This window comes from Mesoplodon densirostris, chromosome 18 (genome assembly GCF_025265405.1).
Source record: "Mesoplodon densirostris isolate mMesDen1 chromosome 18, mMesDen1 primary haplotype, whole genome shotgun sequence".
In the NCBI taxonomy this organism is placed as follows: domain Eukaryota; kingdom Metazoa; phylum Chordata; class Mammalia; order Artiodactyla; family Ziphiidae; genus Mesoplodon; species Mesoplodon densirostris.
The window spans coordinates 60,019,680-60,037,534 of NC_082678.1; the positions used below are offsets into that span (position 1 = coordinate 60,019,680).

The 17,855-nt window shown below is 37.8% G+C and overlaps 1 protein-coding gene and 1 pseudogene across 1 annotated transcript in view; both read right to left on the reverse strand.

Annotated features, from left to right (window-relative positions):
- PPM1E (protein phosphatase, Mg2+/Mn2+ dependent 1E) overlaps positions 1–17,855 on the reverse strand; it is a 165,452-nt gene that overhangs the window by 133,628 nt on the left and 13,969 nt on the right. The gene's annotated exons all lie outside the window — the stretch shown is intronic.
- Positions 13,498–14,274, reverse strand: LOC132478803 (synaptosomal-associated protein 23-like; annotated as a pseudogene).

A 17,855-nucleotide genomic window follows, 5' to 3' on the forward strand; every position in this document is an offset into this window, starting at 1 on the left:
CACACCAGGAGAAGGGAATAGGCTAGGATCACAAGTACCATGCAAAGGATCACATCTAGAAGTCATCTAAGTAGAAAAAATGAGAATAAGATGCCTTTTGTTCAGACAGCAGGTAGATGTCAAGTTAACAAGAAAAGCACTACTGGACCATCGCTCTTCTGATAAAACATCCTACACATTGAGACGGAGAGGTTAGCTAGTGAATTTTGCAGAGTTCCTGGGATTACCTCAGAGAGAGACATGATGAAAGCAGTGTAAATTTAACCTACTACCAGAGAGAAGGATGTAAGCAGGAAAACAACTAAAAGGCATAAAAGTGAAGACCTGAACTAAGGTGGTTGCAATAAGAATAGAGACTCTGAGACATTTCAAAAAAAATGACAGAATGAAAGCGGGGAATAACTGAATAGAAGTGGGGATGGAAAAGAATGAGATGACTGAGTCTTTAGAAATTCTAAATAGGTGCTATTTGGTGAGGAAAGAGGCAGAATCTTGATTTGGGTGTACTGAAAAGAAAAGTGACTGTGCTTCCTATGTTCTCTTAGAAATGTGGGCTTGAGCTCCAGTGAGAGTGAGAGGCTCAAGGTGTAGAAGTCTATCATTGTAAAAGATAGAAAAGGTCATGTAATTGCTTTTACTAGGCCATCGCTCATGTTAAGTTTCATAGCCCATTTTGTGATCTGTCATCATGAAAATTCTCAATCTTGAGGATATGAAAATAATATACCTGAAGCATCTGCCATGTCATCATTAGGATTAATTCAGTTGATCTGGCTGGTTAGGTGAGCTCTGAGTCACTGGCCAAAAGTAAATTTACCAAAAATCATTTTATCTAAAGGCCAATTCACTGAATTCACCTTAAGTCTTGAGCTGATAGGATTTGTCTTCATAATAGCATTTAAAGGAATGTTCAATTTGTTTGCCCTAAATCCCCGCTAATGTCACCAGAGACTGAGAGGCAGAGAAAGGAAGAGGACTAGGCCTAAAGTCTCCAGATTCTCCACTGATAAAGAATATATTCATTGCAATTATATTCTTGAATATGAAAAGTTTTTCTCTGTCCACCTCCTTAACAGCAGCAAGGAATTAGAGGAGAAACAAATTGAGTATTCTTTGAAATGTTACTTAAAAATATGAAAACCGATCAACTAACTCTAGTTAAAAAGAAGCAAATTGGGCTTCCCTGGTGGCGCAGTGGTTGAGAGTCCGCCTGCCGACGCAGGGGACACGGGTTCGTGCCCCGGTCCGTGAAGATCCCACATGGCGCGGAGTGGCTGGGCCCGTGAGCCATGGCCGCTGAGCCTGCGCATCCAGAGGCTGTGCTCCGCAACGGGAGAGGCCACAACAGTGAGAGGTCTGCGTACCGCAAAAAAAAAAACAACAACACTTGGGCCAATAATGCATTCATATTTAACAGGTCATGTGTATTCACTTCTGCACAGAATACCTAATCTAATAGAGCCTACTCTGTAAGAATCTTGCCATTATAATTGTTTATGTCCAGTCTGGGAGCCAGTGCAGTTTTGCAGCCACACAGTCCTATATGCCATTTTTGCCATTTATTAGTTATACAATTTTGGACAAGTTATCAAACTTTGGCCTTGAATACCTTATCTAATAGAATTTGTAGGATAATTAAATATAACCACACACACAAACTATCTGGCACATTGCCTGAACCACAGTCAGAGGTATCAGCTGCTATTGTTATCTTAAATGAGCCAACAAGTACGACAACACATGCAACCCAGGATTCCCCAAATCAGTTACACAGCTCGTCTCTAGTTGGTTTCCAATATTTGTTGGAAGAAATCCTTCCAGAAAATTATCTAAGGAAGTTATCCAACAGTGGCCTAATACGTTATGCACGAAGATTATCATTACAATGTTATTTAAGTAATAAAAAATTAGAGTAAATCCTAATATCTAAAATAAGGGACTGATTTATTAAATTATGTAAGAGCCTGCAGATGGAACATTTAGGCAACAACAAATAATTTGGAAATCTATACAGCAATATGGAAAGTGTGTACTATATTCATGTACTAAGTGAAAAAGGCAATATATATATAATTAGCACATTATGACTGCAACTGTATAAAATGTGTATGTTTATGGGGTATGTTTATTCATATTAAGTTTACCAACAGGGAAATTCCCTTTGTCATAAACACTCCCACTAGGCTATTTATCCTTTTTCATCAATTCTTCAACTCATTTTTCTTTTAACCCAAATGCAGGATTATATATTTAGTTATACTAAATTTCTTATTTAAACCAATCTGTTAAGTGCTTGTTGCTATGGACTTACAAATTGTTTTCATTTCTTGCATAAAAGTCCAACAAGCTTTGTATCATTTCTGAATTTGATCAACATGCTGTCAATGTCCTCACCTGTGGCTCACTTCCATTCTTCCTATTCCCAATAATTCCTCAAAGTTTAGCTTTCTCACCTACAAGTATGCACAGCATCCTCAGATGTAACTAGTTCAGGTTATGAAAAAAGTCCTATTGAGCAGTTAGATGCCTCCTTAATTAATTTCACCTATACTGGACTTTAATTCTCCTTTACTAGGTAATTTTTTGTTGTTGTTACAGCATAAAGATTGTTCTCTTTGACAGAAAATATGGAAACCAAGTAAGAGCTGTTAATATTAAGTAAGCATGTATCTTCCTTATTATTGATTCTGAATATAACTGTAAGATTTTATAATTATCTTTAGTATATTCCTCACATCTGTGATTTCCGGATTTTAGCTTTTCTGACACACTTAAATGTTTGTGTCACTTTTATATATTCATCTTCTATAAATGTCCTTTTAAAACCTGAGCTAAGATTGCTCCAAGTGGAGTCAAAGTAGTTTTATTTGCTTTTGCCTTTTTAAAAAACTCGTTATAGGGCTTCCCTGGTGGCGCAGTGGTTGAGAGTCCGCCTGCCGATACAGGGGACGCACGTTCGTGCCCTGGTCCGGGGAGATCCCACATGCTGCGGGGTGGCTGGGCCCGTGAGCCATGGCCGCTCAGCCTGTGTGTCCGGAGCCTGTGCTCCGCAACGGGAGAGGCCACAACAGCGAGAGGCCGTGTACCGCAAAAACAAAAAACAAACAAACGAAAAAACTCGTTATAATCTGTAATTGTATAATTCTACAATTATTTTTGTGTTCTTCCCACCTTTCCTAGTCTCAGGTCATAAGGTCATGACAATATATATTTTTGTTTACTTTTTATAAGTTTTATTCCTACAATCTAGAGTATGTATATATGTGACCACTTCTAGAATTCTCTACCCCAGCTATAACAAACTATATAATGATATGGTCACGTTGTCTCCAAAGGTTTCTTTCATTTCTATCCACCAAGCAATTCTTCCTTATTGGCTATAAATAGATCCAGAGTAGCAGTATCCTTCATTGCATTCTTTACCTCCCCGCTATATTATTTTTACTAAACAAGTAACATTTTTCTTTTTTATTGCATTGGGTCTTCGTTGCTGCACGCGGGCTTTCTCTAGTTGCAGTGAGCGGGGGCTACTCTTCAATGCAGTGCATGGGCTTCTCATTGTGGTGGCTTCTCTTGTTGCGGAGCACAGGCTCTAGGCATGTGGGCTTCAGCAGTTGTGGCATGTGGCCTCAGTAGTTGTGGCTCATGGGCTCTAGAGCGCAGGCTCAGTAGTTGTGACACACGGGCTTAGTTGCTCTACAGCATGTGGGACCTTCCCAGACCAGGGATCGAACCCGTGTCCCCTGCATTGGCAGGCGGATTCTTAACCACTGTGCTACCAGGGACGTCCCTAAACAAATAACATTTTTAGTGATAAAAATGTAAAACACAGTAAGTAGAAAAAAAATTAAATATATCTGAAATCTCTCCATCAGAGAAAATCATTGCTAATAATTTGGTGTATACCCTTCAAGATTTTTTCACATACAAATATATAAATATTTTCCCCTTATAGTCTAAGAGAGAAAATGTCAGCAAGGCAACAATTTGTCAAATAACCTACTGTTATGTTTCAAATGAACTTGATTGGCTGTGAAGCCTGCTGAGAAATCTGCACTTTTGTTCAAACGTTTTCCGATCCAAAAAATATCTACCCTTACTCCAACTCCTTATAAAGCTTAGATTCATGCTCAAACCAACTATATTTACCATCAATTCAAGCATTTTAACAAAATTAGAACTCCCTTCAGAAACTCACTGATTGGGACTTCCCTGGTGGTCCAGTGGTTAAGACTTGGTGCTTCCAAAGCAGGGGGCGTGGGTTCAATCCCTGGTCAGGGAACTAAGATGCCACATGTCGCACAGTGCAGCCAAAAAAATAAAAATAAACACGTAAAAATTTTTTTTCAAGTCACAAAAAAGAAACTCACTAATCTTCCTTATTATGAGTTGTTTAGTTATCAGAAGTAATAATTATATCAACTTTAAGTAGCCAAATGTAATACAAAAAACACAAAAATTATTTCTCAATGAATAAATAAGAAAAGCTGTAAGTACAGAGGAAAATATAAGAAAATAAGTGGAGAAGGTCAGTTATACCCTTTAAAACATGATACAAATCCCAGAATCCATAAAGGAAAAAAAAAAAAGCTGATTTGATCAAGTACAAAATGTTAAACTTCTATATAGAAAAAGATTCCATAATAAAGTTTCAAAGATGATTTATAGACTGGGAGAAGCCATTTACAACATATAATACTCAAGAGGCTAATAAACATAATACATAAAGATTTCCTACAAATCAATAATAAATAGAAAAATCCACAAAGGATATAAGCAAGCATTAGTAGAAGACACATAAATCGCCAATAAGCATATGAAAAGATGCTAATCCAATACATTCAAATTATAAAAGAGATTTTTTTGCTCATCAGACTGGCAAAAATCGAGGTTGAAAATATCCAATGTTAACACTACAGGGAAATTTTTTCCCTTATATACTATTAAAGGTAGTACAAACTGGGAATTCCCTGGCAGTCCAGTGGTTAGGACTCTGCACTTTCACTGCTGGGGGCCCTGGGTTCAATCCCTGGTTGGGGAACTACGATTCCACAAGCTGCGTGGTGCGGCCAAAAAAAAAAACCAACACAAATCTTTATTAACAATGGAAAGGTTAGAATATGATCTACCTATAACGGAGTACTAGGCAGCAAATAAAGATTTTACACGTTGATATGAAAAGATATCCATGATACATTAACTAAAAAACTTAAAAGGTGTTAGAATAACAGCATTTTTGTTTAGGAAAAAAATGTGTGTATAGAGATTGATATAGTGAATGACTGCATAGAAAAATCTGAAAGTCACTTTACACTTTGCACACTTTGCATAACACAATATCATGTGTTAACTGTATCCTAGTAAAACTGGAGGAAAAAATTAACAAAAATTACAAAACGCCCATGCCCAGGACCAATGTAAGGCAAGTTATTAAACTCTACTGAGGGCCATAAAAATAATTTTAATAATTTGACAGTGTATCTCACCTTTACATGAAAAAAAGAAAATCTGAAAGGATATACATCAAACTGATAAAGAAGACTTTTACATTTTAACACTTTAGCAACAATTTATTATAACCAGCATAAATTACTTTGGTAAATATGCTCAAACACACTTTTAAGAACTTATACCTACCGGCAAAAAAATGGAAAGAACCAAATTTGTCCAATAAAAGGGGCATAACTGAATTACAGAATACTCATACAAGAGAACTGTACTTTTCCAACTGTAGGCTGCAACCCATTACTGAGATGCAAAATCAGTTTGGAGGGATGTGACAAGCATATTTCAAAAAACAACATATGAGGGGCTTCCCTGGTGGCGCAGTGGTTGAGAGTCCGCCTGCCGATGCAGGGCACATGGGTTCATGCCCCGGTCCGGGAGGATCCCACGTGCCGCGGACCGGCTGGGCCAGTGAGCCGTGGCCGATAAGCCTGCACGTCTGGAGCCTGTGCTCCGCAACGGAGAGGCCGCAACAGTGAGAGGCCCGCGTACCGGAAAAAAAATATACATATGAAAAATCAGAATTCATCACACTTCATAACTACTACTTTACAATTTTTAATACAATTAAATGTTTATGTATAGTCTTTTTTTTTTTTTTCTTGCGGTACACGGGCCTGTCACCGCCGCGGCCTCTCCCGTTGCGGAGCACAGGCTCCGGACGCGCAGGCCCAGCAGCCACGGCTCACGGGCCCAGCCGCTCCGCAGCACGTGGGATCCTCCCGGACAGGGGCACGAAGCCGCGTCCCCTGCATCGGCAGGCGGACCCCCAACCACTGCGCCACCAGGGAAGCCCCTGTTTATGTATAGTCTTAATCACAAAGTAAAATGTATTTATTACTGTGAATTTTGAGCAGAACTGCACTTAGACCCTTAACAACCTTTTAACATGTTTTCAAGTAATAGTTAATGATTTAGAAAAATGCTCACTTGAAAGTATTAAATTAAAAAAGCAGGACACAAAACTATATGTATTATGTGTATGTATGATCTCAATTTAGTTATAAATATATCTGCATAAAAAAGAATTAAGAGAAAAATATTCCTAAAGAACAGCTATTTGAAGTTGCAAACTACAAGTAACTTTTCTGTTTCATAATAGTTTCAAATATTTCTATAATGAGCATGTCTTTTATCTAACCAGATATAAAAATGTCATTTAAAACATGTTAATTATTATGTATATTTCACCATAATAAAAAACATGTATAAACATCTATTCCATTTACTCATCAAGTACTTACTGAAAACCTACTATGTACTAAGCATTCAGTATTCTAGGTATTGATAGGATGGTGAGTAAAACAGAGTCCCTGCCTTCAGGGAGCTTATATTCTAGTAGAAAACTCTACATAAAATAAGTAAATACAGAATAACTTCCTTGTATAAGTAAATTAAAATTCTATTTATTTGAGAAATAAGACACGATCATTCTTCCTACAGTTATTAAATGCTTTATGTACTCTCTAAAGGTACTCATTAGGTACCCCTCTTGACTATGTTTGACTCCTCCTAGCCATCAGGTAAAATGATATGTTTAGTAGCACAATCAAATATTTAATTTATATTTTTATTTTTTTTTATTCTTTTTTGCGGTATGCGGGCCTCTCACTGCTGTGGCCTCTCCCGTCGCAGAGCACAGGCTCCGGAAGCGCAGGCCCAGCGGCCACGGCTCACGGGCCCAGCCGCTCCGCGGCACATGGGATCCTCCCAGACCGGGGCACGAACCCGTATCCCCTGCATCGGCAGGCGGACTCTCAACCACTGCGCCACCAGGGAGGAATTTATATTTTTAAAAACTTAAATATTTACAGCAAGGTTCATACTGGTTTCAAACTTAGAAAAAAATATTTTGTTCATAAAAAATGATATTTATTCTCTTTCCACCATTAACAAAATGACAAAATATAGATCAAAAGATTAAAAGTACAAGAAATATATTTTCCCATATAAAAGTGACCCTTCCTTAAGTATTCCACAGAAAATTCAATGTTCATCTGCTTTTCAGTTTACTAGATCGTAAATTTGCATTGAAAAAATAAAAATAATGCTATTAAGAGCCACTTAATTGGGCATACCTATGATCTTCTTATTCAAGATTCTTAGAGCCCACCTCCTCATTGTGGAACCCTTTATTCTTTTTTTTTTTTTTTTTCTTTTTTTTTTTTTTTTTTTTTGCGGTATGCGGGCCTCTCACTGTTGTGGCCTCTCCCGTTGCGGAGCACAGGCTCCGGACGCGCAGGCCCAGCGGCCATGGCTCACGGGCCCAGCCGCTCCACGGCATATGGGATCCTCCCAGACCGGGGCACGAACCCGTATCCCCTGCATCGGCAGGCGGACTCTCAACCACTTGCGCCACCAGGGAGGCCCATGGAACCCTTTATTCTAAGGGTAAAATAATCTCTCTTCTTTATTTTCCATTCTGGGTTTCTCTAATTTACGTCTCCTCTTCTTCTGAGCTGTCCTGTTTATAACAGAGGTTGGTGATATTTTAAAACTGAACTTTTTAAACAAGTTAGTGTTTTGATGGGACAGATTATTTTTAAAACAATTAACATATTAAAACACAGCCTAATATATAGCATTCATAAGTTAGCTATTTTTACAAGGTGGTTAAATCACCTTCAGTATTTATTTACTGAAACAAAACAATTAATGACACCTAAAATGACCAATTTGTAGAATTAAAAATGAGGAAATGACATAGACCAAGGACAAATATTTTCATGTGTACCACAGAAACACCAATTAAAAAAATGTACTTTTGGGGAATTCCCTGGCGGTCCAGTGGTTAAGACTCCATGCTTCCAATGCCGGGGGCGCGGTTTCAATCCCTGGTTGGGGAACTATTGATAAGATCCCACATGGCTTGCGGCAGGATGGCCAAAAAAATAAATTTTAAAAAAATGTACTTTTTGTAGATAAAAACTTCAGTGCTTTATCAAAAAGAATATATATTACTAAACATCTTTTATATATAATTTTTTAAAATGATCAGTATGGGGCCTCCCTGGTGGCGCAGTGGTTGAGAGTCCGCCTGCCGATGCAGGGGATGCGGGTTCGTGCCCCGGTCTGGGAGGATCCCATATGCCGCGGAGCGGCTGGGCCCGTGAGCCATGGCCGCTGGGCCTGCGCATCCGGAGCCTGTGCTCCGCAACGGGAGAGGCCACAACAGTGAGAGGCCCACATACCACAAAAAAAGAAATAAATAAATAAAATAAAAAAATAAATAAAAATAAAAATCACAGATAAAAACATTCACAGACAAGTAAATCTAAACTACAATGTGTTGTTAAAGATAAGGAAAAGCATATATTGTTAAATGGTATCCAAACCACACTATTTCTTACAATAAAACTGTGAGTCACAAACTATATTATAGGAAATCATGCCTTAAAAGACATCTATGCATACAGGAATACAAGAATGTGCCAATAAGAATGTTCAAAGCATCTTTTCTTAGTCTTTAGTTATAAAACCATGGTGTTTTACTTCAAATGCATTCAAAGAAAATGGTCATCAATATTCTAAATTATTTACATCTAAATATGCTTTTTGTGTGTGTGTGTGGTACGCGGGCCTCTCACTGTTGTGGCCTCTCCCGTTGCGGAGCACAGGCTCCGGATGCGCAGGCCCAGCAGGCATGGCTCACGGGCCCAGCCGCTCTGCGGCATGTGGGATCTTCCCGGACTGGGGCACGAACCCGTGTCCCCTGCATCGGCAGGGGGACTCTCAACCACTGCGCCACCAGGGAAGCCCTAAATATGTTTTTTAAGACTAAAGTTCCAGAATATTGAACATTGATCTTTCCTGACATACAGAAAAACTTCACTGAAAATATCTTCCTGTTCATTTCTTTCTTCTTATATTTTCATCTTATATGCTATGTACAAAATGCGACCGTTTTTTAATATAAATTTATTTATTTATTCATTGGCTGCGTTGGGTCTTCTTTGCTGCACGCGGGCATTCTCTAGTTGCAGCAAGCGGGGGGCTACTCTTCGTTGTGGTGCGCGGGCTTCTCATTGCAGTGGCTTCTCTTGTTGCCGAGCACGGGCTCTAGGCATGCGGGCTTCAGTAGCTGTGGTTCGTGGGCTGGGCTCTAGAGCACAGGCTCAGTAGTTGTGGCGCACAGGCTTAGTTCCTCTGCGACATGTGGGATCTTCCTGGACCAGGGATCAAACCCATGTCTCCTGCATTGACAGGCGGATTCTTAACCACTGCGCCACCAGGGAAGTCTCGCTACTTTATTATTTTTTTTTTAATTGAAGTATAGTTGGTTTACAATGTTGGGCCAATCTCTGCTGTATAGCAAGGTGACTCAGTTATACATATATATACATTCTTTTTACATGTTCTTTTCCATTATGGTTTATACTTTATTATTTTTAGCATTAAGCACATCTGCAATTCAATGTAAATTCAATTTTAATTTGGATTCTTGCATTCTCCCTAAGGCAGTGGGTTCTCAAACTTTAGTGTACATCATAATTATCTAGTGTTTTTACTCAAAACAAGATTACTGGAAACCACAGAAATTCTCATTCAGTAGGTGTGGGCAGAAGCACAGGAACTTGCACTTTGAACAACACATTCCAGGTGATCCTGAAGTAAGTAATTCACGTCCAGCACTTCAAGAAACCCTGCCCTAATGGTTTAGTTTATGATAGGGATGCTATGCTTTAATTCATTAAATATTAGCTCAATGCCTTACACGTACAACGCTTAGTGCTGGGGATCAAACATGAAGGTACGTACAGTTTAAAAGAGGAGATGAGACATGCATATAAATGACATTATAAAAAGGAAGGAATTATTGGATGTATTTTAAAAAGATACAGATAAAATGCTGGGAAGTTCAGGAGAGGGAATAATTACTTCCAGCTGTCTTCTACTAGAAGACAGCATTTGAAATGAATGTTGAAGACTGTCTCTTTGGATTGTAAAGATGGAGAAAACAAACTAATAATCGTATCACTGAATGATAAATGTGTCTAATGATAAACATCACTCCTTCAAACTCAGAAAAACCATTCCCTACCTCCTAGATTTTATATGTTGATTTATATCTGGGTCATGGTCTTGCATTGTCCTGTATATCCATCTAGCAGCTTGATGTGAGTCTATCTCTCCAAACATGTCCTTGAAAGGATCTGTTTTAATACTTTCAGTACATTTATCCCCTGAAAGATAAGGTCATACAGGGGACACTGATACAGAGAAACACACTTAGCCTTTCTTAAATCTTTAGGAAGTAAATAGAATTTAGCATAGTTGAATTGAGAACACTTTAGGCAGTCTTCAGTTCTAAAATCTCCACACAGTTTGGCATCAGGTAGTATGATGAGAGAAATGATCAGAAAAGAGAGAGAGAGAGAGAGAGAGAGATTTTACAGTTTAGAAGCCATTGCTCTAAAAGCCAAATAAAACAAATCAGAGGACAGAAGAGCATAACGTTCTTCTCTTTCCTGATTATGTGGCATTTTGTTAACATTAGTGTCATTTCTATGACTTGTAGTTTTAAAAATTCCAATATCATCCCAGAGATGCAGTGAATAAGTCTACAGTGCCCAATACTGACTGAATAAATGAATTAGTGAATGATTTGGGGGTTATTTCTCCAGGTTTTCTTGCAGGTTTACTCTCCTTTATTCAGAGAAATAAGGGCTTACAAGCCCCAAATGGGCTACGCCTTCTCATCTCTATGCCTTTGCACAAGTTAGTATCTCTGTTGGAATGCTTTTCAGCTCCCTCTTCCTCTTGGCTAATTCCTATTTAGTCTTCTAAACTCAGTTTAAGCATTCTCTTCCAGAACCTAATAGCCTACACTGGCACACGCACCTTACGGTCCCCATAAATCCTCTGCATCACTCTGTCTTAACTCTTACCAGTATAGAGAGGCAGCAAGATAAAGAGCTTTGGAGTCAGACACATCTGAGTTCAAATTCTGATTCAACCACTTACTGTGTGACCTTAGATGAGTTAACTAATGTTGCTAAATATTAATTTCCTGATTTAAAAAGAGAATAACAATGTAATGCGCTTAGTATATCACCTCCTACATAACAGAGTTAATAATAATTTTTATTGTACTCACATTGTACTGTACTTGCTGGTTAACTTGTCTGACTTTTTCTCTAAACCGCACACTTCTTGAGGAAAAGAACATGTATTTTATTTCTGTATAAGCAGCATTTAGCACAATGCTTAGCATATGGTAGATACTTAACTTTTATTGATGACTAGATAATTACTCCCATTATAGTAAAATTAATTTGCCACTTGAAATCCTTTCTATAATGAGGTGAAAAACAAGTGAATAAGTAAAGAAAAAAAAGTCATTAACATTACTTTCAAGAAAGGACACTGTCTTTAATCATATTCTTTTTAGGATTTACTACTAATTATACATATTACAAAATACCAAATGATTCAATATCTTGCTTGAACATAGCTGATCATATATGCTTCATGAATTGAATTCCTATAATAACTTTTTCATGGTATACATTAACCACAAAATTACCAAGCCACACATAAGGTTATCTTTATGTAGACAGTCACTTAGAAAAGCTGTAGTAACATACAAACAGCTTTCTAAAATCAAGGAAATTCTTAACATAGCAAAGCTTAATTAAAATCTCTTTCATAATCCTTGGGGAAATGAGAAGAAATTCAGTTTCATGGTTTGGTAATTTTGACCTATGTAGGAATATAAAAATTACTAATTACTTAATGTAATATTTAATGAACTTTTCCACTGTAATGTTTAATTGGTTTGAGTATTTATAAGGCCTCATTCTGAGAGAATGCTTTTATTTTATACTTGATTTTCAATGTATTTTGATCTTATACATATATATATATTTTTTTAGTTACAAAATTTAATTGTAAGGATCAAACAGTGGTTATTGGTCAAACCAATTGACATTAATAGTTTTGAAGTGTGCACAAGCTAGTTTTTAAATAAAGGTGACAAATACCAATCAGATTCTTGTAACACTGTTCAGGATCTAAACAAATGTGATTCTGGAAGTTGAATACAAAAGGCTAAGAGAATCACAGTGCAATCATCAATAAGTAAACCAAAGACATAATTTTCTGAATCATTTTTAGTTAAACAGAATAAATTCTAGTTTTAAAAATAGTTTAAAGCTACATAAAACTCAAAGCAATCTAACTATTTTCTACCTGAGATCAAAACAAGTTTCTTTTTTCCTATCCAAACATAATTCTTGGCATTGAGGTAAATCTGAATTCCCATGATATACTTTGTCAAACTTTTCCCAAAAATTTTAAGCCCTGCTGTAGAGAGAAATTCTCATATTATATATACATATTCACATATTTTTTCTTCAAAGACTAATGACAAATTTATGAGGTTAATAGGCCTGTAATGGGACCATGATACTATTAATAATATGAAAATAAAAAGCCATTCATTTATACCATGTGTTCCTATATGGTGCAATATGAAATGGGATCATAGAATCTATGTACATAGATGAATCACCAGGAGTTCAGAAATTAAGCTCACTTTAAGAAAACTCATTCTATTCTTTTCTGAAGCAGAGGTTGCAAAGTTGTGATGCATAACAAAAACATTGTATATGCAGGCTCCAAAACCAAGCATTGGCCTAAATTGGCAATAACTGCAACTTAAATAGAAATTAAACCCAACTAGATCTTCACTGTGGTTATGCAACTTTTGGCTTTAGGGTCTGCAGGTTTTACTGAGGTAACAACTTCTTATCTCTTGCCTTTCCTCCTTGTGCCTGCCCCCACTGCCTTTTACATGACTGCCTCTGGCAATGCTTCCAAATTTTGAAAGCAGGAGAACCTGCTAAGTAAATGGAGAGAATGAAAAGTAACACTATATATGATGTAAGAAAACCAACCTAAGAGCATGGACCGAGAAAGAAAATACTAGGAGGAAAACTAAGCAGCAGTCTACCCTCAAGGGAAAAAGAGAAAATAAAAGAAGAGGGGGGCTGTTACTCCTAGATCATCTTCCACATCATCTCCCGATGAGAAGAGTGTGGAACCAAAATTTCAAACTCTGGAAAGGTAATGGCTTTGAAGGAGGAGCTAGGGAGATGAATAAGTGATAAAGAAGTACAGCAGTAGCTTTAGCCGTCAATGAGTTTCTTTGCTCTGGCACTGGCATTGTCAATACGATCTTTGTTGGTGTCAGCCTTTTCTGTGATCCGTTCTATTTGTCGATTTTGAGACTCAATCTCATTGCCTATGTCCAGGGCCATGTTTTTTAGATTTCCTAGGATACTGCCCACTTGCGTCGGGTTCTCTTCTATTTCGTCTTCCCTGGCATCATTTGTTATACATTTAATGTACCAGCCGCTGGCTGCTGCTGTGGTTGCTTGCTGAGGCTGACCATTTGTCACTCGGCCTGGCTTCTTAGATACTACATTGCTAGTAGAGTTGTCTCCAACATCTCCTCATGTTGCCTTATAGGCTTTACTAGACTCAAAGTTCTTTGTCCTATTACATGGGCATACACAAAAGCCACAGCACTTGTTCAGTTCTGTTAAAGTCTTCTCTGCTTCTCTCATGTCTTTATTTGGTCCATGACTTCTTCTATGCGTTTTAGTTGTTCCCCTTGTTCATCCGGCATAGTGATAGTCTTGATTCCTGCATCCTGAGACTCAGTGGCTAAACCCAGGATGCTCCTTGTACTTTCCAGAGACTCATCAGTAACCTGGTTAGCCCTCAGCTGAATTTCTTCTGCTAACAGATTATCCATGATGAATTAAAACTCTTGATAGGTGCAGAAACTGAAATGTGGATATTCAAGCAGTTCCGGCCACTCCTCTCCGGCCGCGGCGCTCGGACACCCGCAAGCCAGACACCCAGCTGCGCTCCAGCTGCGCCCTTTTTGCGCCTGCGCTCGCCGGACCTGCGCACCTGTGCACTTCTTCAATATATTTTTACAGACCTACATTAGAAGGTGATATCACTTGTCCTTTTTCCTCCTCCTCTCCTTGATAGTCAAGGATAGGTTTACTTTAATATCATGTATATATTGAACATAAACTGGATATTTTAATATATAAAATGGAATTCTGACTAAAGGACAGTCTTTATTTTGAGCCATTCTTGAGTGCATTATGCAAAGAAATAATGATTTTACAGTGATAATGATTCCAAAACTATGTTACAGCATAAGGACCCAATGATGGGAATACACTTCTAGAATATAAGTGATCACTGCTTTATATTAATCTATAATCCACTGCTTATTAATGACCAGTATGTATTTTACTGGCTTCTAAAAGATAACATACTGAATATATGACATTAATATAGATTGCAAACTAACTGAACAAAAGAATACTTCTTTTTATACTTAATTTAAAAAATTTTTAAAGGATTTCTTTCCAAGAAACACTGCGTTGAGTAGATGGCTATTATATTAGGCATTAAAACTCTATAGAAAATAGGTGCCTTTGGCTACTTCAACAATTAATACCGAAGTTAAAAAACTGAAATAGATTGCAGGATTAGTCAAGTACAAAACGGAAAAAAATAATCTCCAGGCACCTTATGAGCTATATACCAAGTTGTGAACTTTCTGTCAGTCTACTGTTTAAAGAACTTCTGGATTTCAATTGTGTTTTTAGTAAGCAGCATGAATTTTTAGTTCTTCCTTGTCTTTCATTAGAGGCCAGAGTTTAGAAAAATATTTGATGCAAAAACCTTAGCATGGGGCTTCCGTGGTGGCGCAGTGGTTGGGAGTCCGCCTGCCGATGCGGGGGACGCGGGTTCGTGCCCCGGTCTGGGAAGATCCCACATGCCGCGGAGCGGCTGGTCCCGTGAGCCATGGCCGCTGAGCCTGCGCGTCCGGAGCCTGTGCTCCGCAACGGGAGAGGCCACAACAGTGAGAGGCCCGCGTACCGCAAAAAAAAAAACAACAAACCTTAGCATGTTCTTTATTTATAGTTAATAATATAGCATTTTATGGTTGAAGATAGTAAAAATCCAACCACCCTCTCTCCCTCAAAAGGTAGGTTAGTTACAGTTAGCCAAGAAAGTGATGCTCCATGAGGAAGAAACAGCATCTACAAAGGCAGAGAGGCAAGAAATAATTTGATATCTTTAGAGAAAATTCAATTATGTCAGAAAACCCAGGGAGCCTAGATTAGAGGGAAAAGAGACTAACGGCAGGCACATTAGTTAGGAGGCTACCAAAGTAATCACGGAAAGAAATAAGAGCCTAAACTCAGGAATGGCAGTGCTCAAAATTCAAACAATTGAATTGCATCTTCACTGTGATTTTTCCCTATAGAAACATGTTTCTAACACAGCATGAAAATTATAAAATGAACTTTATAGCTATAAGCCCTGGAATCAGTCTGCCTGGGTTCATGTCCTAGTGACACCACCGATGGCAGAAACTTGAGTTCTTTAAACTTTCTGTGCCTTGGCCTTCACATCTGCAAAATGGGCTAATAATAGAACCTAACATCAAACAGTTTTTTCAAGGATTAATTGAGGTATTAAATATAAAACAGTGCCTGAGCAAGCTCTCAATAAATGTAGTAGCAACAACAGAAACAGGAGCAGCTTACGACTACCAGCTCTACAATTATTATTTCAGGGGCAGAGGTGTAAACCTCTGATTCACACTGCTAACTAAGTCTTATAGAAAGATATTTATGATTAGAGACTACCCTGGTAAAGGGCATTTAAATGCAAAGTTGTATTTATCTGTCTTAAAAGACTGAAAATTATGTTTAGATGCACAGTTAACTTTCCATATGACCTTGAAAAACTGAAAATACGTATGTTCCTCTGATTGTATAAGTAGACTGTGAATAATATGTCTCCTTCTAAGTAATAAATGAGATTATTTATAAGCTGCCTAAACCAAGTCTATATGACCTAATAAATATTCAGTGTTGCCAGAAATCAAATTCCAAAACTTCAGAGGTCATTCCTATTGCAAAAGCATTGATAGCCTGATTTAATGACTATCACCTCTCATACTTATGTGATAACTTGTTAGGTTCAATGAAGAACATGTTTAGAGCATGAGTCTTGCCCTCTAGAGTTTTAGCCTAAGAAAGAATTTTATATATCACACACTTCAAAGACAATTTTATAAATAATATATATATCAACTTAAAAGCATTACATTTTTGTTGCTTATTTTTATATGCAAATGTGAAAACTGGCTGTAGCACAATATACTTCTCAAGAAACAAGCTTATTAAAAACCGGTTTTTATTTTAGCTTTTGTTTTTAGATTCACAAACTAGAAAAATGTGAATAAATATCAAAGATCAGAGGCTGTGCCTTGTGGCAGAAGTAGGTCAAATGCTTCAAATCTATAAAAGACAAAAACTAATGTTTTTGTAGGAATCTTATAATTCATTATGAAATCAAGTCACCAGGAAAAAACTTATCTTTGCTATTTCTAACCCAGCAGATTAGTCTTTTGGTTCTTTTTTTTAAAATTTATTTATTTTTATTGAAGTATAGTTGATTTACAGTGTTGTGTTAAAGTCTTTTGGTTCTTTTTCTTTGATGACTTAAACTAAAATAGGAAGTAATGGACTGGTTTTCCTCCGAGCTATACACCAGAAGGTAAAATCTTAAGTGAAAATACACACAAGGAATTAAGAATACTCTCAACCTTTTAACTAGCTCATTACTCTCTACAAAGTATTATCATGCTTCAAAATTGTCATTGTTCACAATATTCTCAAAGAATTTACATAAGACTACTCTTCTAAGTCCACAAAAATTCTCATTTACAAAATTGTAGAGTATTAATCAGTAATAAAAACTGCAGGGCTTCCCTGGTGGCGCAGTGGTTGAGAGTCCGCCTGCCGATGCAGTACACGTGTTCGTGCCCCGGTCCGGGAAGATCCCACATGCCGCGGAGCGGCTGAGCCCGTGAGCCACGGCCGCTGAGCCTGCGCGTCCGGAGCCTGTGCTCCGCAACGGGAGAGGCCACAACAGTGAGAGGCCCGCGTACCGCAAAACAAACAAACAAACAAACAAAAACTGCAAACATATTTCTGCCGCTAGTTGAAAATGTTAACACATACCAACAGTAACATAAAACAGGAAGCCACGTTCCTCCACCATTCCAAGTAGAGCAAAGGAAGGAAATAATAACAAAGGGAAAGAAGGTAATGAGAATAGGCCTATAAAAATCTAGAAAGGAAACAACCTGGACCGAGCAGGGAAAAAGTTGAAGATTCATTCATTTATTCAATAAATATTTAATAAGTGCCTACTATGTGCCAGGACCTGTACTAGGTGCTGGATACACAAAGGTAAACAAAACATTCTTTATCTGTTGCCCTCGGTGTGGGACAGAGACA